Here is a 5,721-nt window from a genome sequence, read left to right as displayed (position 1 = left end):
CCCTCATTGGCTAGATATAAACAGGCTACAGTGTCCTGAGCGAAGAGGAATACTCTACGGATATATTTCACTGAATTAGATTTAATTAGGAATTTAAATCTGATTTACAAAAGATGTAACCCCTATAAATTGGTGTCAGGAAGCTAAAAGATGGTGGTTGATCAATTCAATTTTAGGAAGCAACCTCTGGAGAAAAGATGCCAAACTCCAGTGTCCGACCACATTTAGTTTTATTGGCTCTCTGTGACGTCTTGCCGTAATCCCACGGGGACGTATTTACATTTACATTTAGTCATTTAGCAGACGCTTTTGTCCAATAGTTTTAAATCTAAGGACAGCAGACAACTTGCTGCCCTTTACTCTAAGTGACGGCGTGTAGGTAGGATAGTACGGTGTTAGGCTCATCCTGTCTTTGTCCTCTTTCTTTCTTTTCTTTTCTTGCTTTCTTTCTGTCTTTTTCCCTCCCACTCTTCCCCAACACGCCTACTGTGAAAGCCTCCTCATGCTGTCAGCAGACACGCAAGTCTGCAGTCTGTTTAATCTGGGTCCTATTCTGATAAACATTGTGATGCTATGATTGACATTATTATTGGTGGTGTTATAATAATAATAACTATGATAATAGTGGTGATTTATTTTTTAAGCCTACATGACATTTGAACAATGTCCATTCCTTCTGCAGTGGTCTTTTTTTTTCTTTTTTTTTTGGTTCTCTCTTCAGGGCAGGAAAACGGTGACCCATGTATGTGTCTTTATTTTTCTTTTCTTTTTTTTTTCCTTTTTTTTTTGTTTGTTTGTTTTTTAAATATTAAGGTAATAAAACTATAATACACAAAACAGCAGGGAAACCAGTGTTGCAATAATGTTGACACTTATAGTTAATTGAGGAAAGTGTGCATGTTATCGGAATTAGTACCCTTGTCGTTTGAATAAATGATATACATGGTCTCTTTCTCATGAAAAGAAAATTGTCTCCGGTGTCAGTCAGAGTTGATTGTATTTAGCTAGGAGGCATATTGGCAGCAACCTCTCATTCTTAAGGACTCATGCAGGTATGACACTTTCGACATTTTTTTGTCGTTAATGTTAGTCGAAAGGCTTTTTTTTATTTTTTTATTAGACACCAACCCCCCAATAGTTTTTGAGTTTGGATGCCCCTCCCCACTCCACAGCAACAGTTACAAAGATATCCGTTGAAGTTGTCCAGTCTCTCTCCCTCCCTCTTTCTCTCTCTCTCTCGCTCTCTGGGTTAGTAATGCCTGTCCTAATTTGTTTGCAAGTAGGAGAGGTCAGTCTATAACCATACCCGCTTGTGTGGTCATTGTGCATCTTAAAGCTGGCATCAGTGTACTGAAGTTCTGCAAGTGTCTTAATACGATCAAGTGTGGAGTAGGTGTAGACAAGTACACTCAACACTGTCCATCCTTAAAATTAGGTTGGTTTGCTGTACCCAACATGCTGACTATAACTTCCTGTTGCAACCGAGCAGGTCTCACCGCAGGTCACCGATGACACGACGGCCATGTCTTGGTTCTAGCAAGGGACCTATTACAAGACCATCGTTTTTGTTCTACTTTTTCTTTGGTGGTTGATTTAAATAAAAAATAAAATAAAAAACATTACCCAATTTTTTTTAGATTTGGATGTTACGGCAAACCAAAATATTTTTTAAAGATGGCGTAAGTTACTTGCTTACAGTCGCACCAACTCTGGATTAAATGGGGAGATACGCTTGTGATTCCATGTAGAAATTGGACATGACTTGTAAATGTCCCCAGAAGTCTCTTGGGTACATGTGTGTTGTAAACAGACCCAGTGTAAGTCATCTGCACTTCCAACCCAATTTTGCTCCTTTTTGCATGGGTGATGTCAACTTTACAGAAAGCCTAAACTGCTTAGTTACCAAGAAGCCTCAACAGTTTACGTTGCAGACCTGTTACGTTGAATGTATTTCCACCATGTGATGCAGGTCTTTAGATTTGAGTCTACCTGCTAACCAATGATTGGGAACAAGTTGACGCTATCTCTCTGTATGCAAAGCGAAGGTTTGAATGAATGAATGAATGAATTGTTCTGGTTTTTGAATGTAAGTGCTGTGACCCAGGACTTAAATAAGACACTGATGCTAGTTCGGATGCATGCCTGACTGAACACACCGTGGCATTTTGGAAAGGTTTTCGCTCAGACATAAGAGTGCTTTTTTTTTGTGTGTCATGTTTAGTTTTTTCTAATGATGGATGTCAGATCTTTGGCTCCCTCGCTGATACTGGTTTCTAGCCTTACCGCACATGGTCTAATGAGATCTGGATCAGTTTTGGGTATCCGACCCAAGGTGCTTACCAACTGCCAAAACTGCAAAACTTGCAATGTTCAATAACATTGGAGCCAAGAATCTGTTGCTTCTCACCTGGTGCAAGTAGTTGCAGTCAAATGTGCTACTTCTGTCTGTGTGTGTGTGTGTGTCAGAACTGTTAGATGCACAGCCATGTTCTGTAGTCCTCTTCTGTTGTTGCCCCTGACCAACTGGGTTTCTTCCTGTTTGCCTTTTCTTTTTTTCCAGCCTATTTTGTTCTATTATTTGTTTTCGTTTTTTTTTTTTCCCCGTTCTCTCCTTTTCACCTTTTTCCTCTGTTTTCAAACAGTTTCATTCCACTGGGAATGGAGGATAGTGCAGCTAAAGATTTGACATAAAGTCTCGTGCTTGCTTCAAGAAACATTTTAAAAAGAAAATAGCCCTATATATAAAAAATATTTAAATATGTATAATTTTTTTTTGTCGTTGTTTGTTTCTGGTTTTTTTTAGCATGCCAAATTTTTTAATCACCTGGACCCATCTCAATTCTTGGGCCAGACCAAATATAAAAAAAAAAATTAAAAAAAGAAGAAAAAAAAATAGACTTCAGTCACCCGGGCAAGAATTCTCTCACAGCAACCTGGTGTAAGGCCACCTGTCGGCGGTTTGAATTGTTTCAGTGAAACCCCCATAGTCACGCATTGATCATCCTGCCTTTTTTCAGTTTCTTCTCTTTAGGCCCTGAACAAGTGTGTTTCGTCAGTATGGACAAATAAGTTGTTTTGTTTGTTTGTTTTTGTGAACTTCTTAATTCTTGACTGTATTGTTCACACTCAAAGCCAACCCAGGAAAGAAAACTTTAAATCATGGACTCTGTTTGTTTGTTTGTTTACATAAAAACTACATCACTGAAAACCTGCCAAAATTAAGCTCAACTTGTTTTTTTTCTCTCTCTGTTATCAATGTCAATTTTTTTTTCTTTCTTCTCCCTGTGTTTCTCGAAAGAGGAGTTGAAGCCAATGGGGAGGAGTGTTCTTAGCCTTACTTGAAGTTGACAATGCTTATTCTGCTTTTTTTTTTGTTTGTTTTTGAGAAAGGAAAAAAAAACTACCATTCTGCCCAGGCACTGACTTGATTACTTAAGTACTTATTTAAGAAAAGCTACTATTCTTAGAGAAACATATTGTACTAGACTTTTGCACTGTCACAGGCTTCAGGGTTTCAGTCAGTGGTTCACAGTATGTTTTTTTTGGTTTTTTTTATATAAACCCATCTACCCTTGATTAGGAAGAAAAGAGTCAGTCTTGAAGGCAGTAGAGGACAACCTGAAAAGCAGGGTGGAGTAAAACGACCTGATTATATTTTTAATATATTCACACCCCCATAGACACAGCTGTGATATATTGACTGAAATTGTCCTGGATTTTTTTCTTTTTTTTATGTTTGATATGTTTTTAAATGGTTGAAATGAAATAATAAAAAGTAACTATTTATGACAGTATTCCCTACATCCAACCACTCTGCAGGTATTCTTTGTATTCCACCCCGTCGCCCCCTCCCCTCCCTCCCCTCACACACTCTATGTGCGACATTTCCAATTTCAGTTCAGAAATCTTAACCATGGTTGTCAGTCTTAAAATTAGCGGGCAACAGCCCATGTCTTTTCCTCTGTAGCCCCCACACTTCTTTAAAAAAAAAAAAAAAAAAACACAAACATAAAAATAAAATGTAATGTCACGTTTTTCTTTCCAGCCACCAGAACCTTAAGATACTGAGGGAGACTCTTCCAGGGACCGGTTACTCTTGGCGGGGGGTGTGTTTAGTTGTGGCACCCGTTCGAACTGCTAGAGTTCACAGGCGGCAAAAAAAAAAAAAGGTGCCAGTGTGTAGGTATAATGGGCATAGTTGTAGTCTTTAGCTGATTTGTGCAATATGTTTCAAAGGACGCCTGTGGTTGCCACAAAGTGCCTCTTGTTTACTGTCAAGAAAACAAACAAACAATGAAAAACTAAAAGTACTTATCCAGCAGCGCTTGTTTTAGAACATCCCGGAACAGAACATCTCATCCCTACACACACACACACACACACACACACACACACACACACACACACACACACACACACACACACACAAAAGGGGGCTGAACTGCACTAAATCTCCGAAGCTGTACCTGCAGATGTGGGTGGGGACCTGTGGCACTAGCCACTCCCAGCTTTTTTTTTTGTTTGTTTAAATCCTCTCCTTCTTTTTCCTCCCAGTTTTTCATTTCACACAAACCATGTGGTAACTCAGTTTTGTTTTCAGTCTTTTACAGTTAATAAACAGCCTTTTTTCCATTTTTCAGCCTGTTTCAAATACTGTTGTACTGTGCAAATGGCAGAGGAAAGCTGTCTCTGCACTTGACAATACACAATACACAACCAACTATGTATGGGCAAAACGGAAAAAAAAGAAATTGTACTGCTCATTCAAATCAAATCCTTGTGTAATTTGTTTGTGTAAATTGCCCTTTTATCCTGATGTTCAACTCCACATAAATGAAAAAAAAAATCCAATAAAGTCTCATTCTTGTTGAGCACAGAGTGCTTTTCTGGAAACTGATGATCCTTTATCAACATTGTCAAGGGCTTTTAAGTGTAATTTCAGGTTTTCATGGCTCCAGTTTAACATGGGGGCTGATTTCTCTCTTTTCTTTTTTACTACCTCTGTTGATTCTGGGTTGTAGTTGTTGTGCGTAAGCAGGCTCCTGCAATCATTTATCCTGGTGTGAGTCGCCAACTACAGTCTTTTACTGGAAGAGAGTTTTGACCCCGCCGCCCGCCCGCTTCTCAAGTGCCTCTCCCTGGGTGACGACCCTTCCACGGTGAGAGATACCACTTCCAGCGCTTGGGTTCTGAAAATGCACTATTTACATGTTTTCAACGTGGCTTGGAAATATTTACCTCTTTCAGTAAATACTTCCCTCCCCCCTCTCTCTCTCTCTCTCTCTCTCTTTCGTGATTAGTCTTCCTTCGTAGGTCACGAGTAGGCCTAGAACCTTCCATGGAAATGGCATGCGGGGCGACCCGGTTCAAGCGGGTTGAGGTGAGCGGAACCTGTACTGGCCCCTGCAAGCATCGCTACCAAATATCCACAAATGTGAATGACCTTGTGTCTGTGTTTGCCCCGTCCATCTGTAAATAATGGTGTTGCTGACAAATGTGACGAAGCCCATCGGAGTGGAGTTTATATTAACACCCACGCTTTTAGAGAGGGATTTTTTTTTTTTCCTGTTTCCCTAGAACTCTTAACACACAGGAAGTGCAAGCGCTTTGTCAAAAAGGACTTTATCTTCCTTTTTTTTTGGCAACTAGATTTTGGAAACCGCTGAGAATTGAGTGACCTGGTGTTCATCGCTTCACATCTTTTGTTGGTATATATTTGTT

Source organism: Clupea harengus, chromosome 23, assembly GCF_900700415.2.
Source record: "Clupea harengus chromosome 23, Ch_v2.0.2, whole genome shotgun sequence".
Classification (NCBI taxonomy): Eukaryota; Metazoa; Chordata; class Actinopteri; order Clupeiformes; family Clupeidae; genus Clupea; species Clupea harengus.
The sequence above is the reverse complement of the archived record's forward strand: the minus strand, read 5'-3'. Positions refer to the sequence as shown.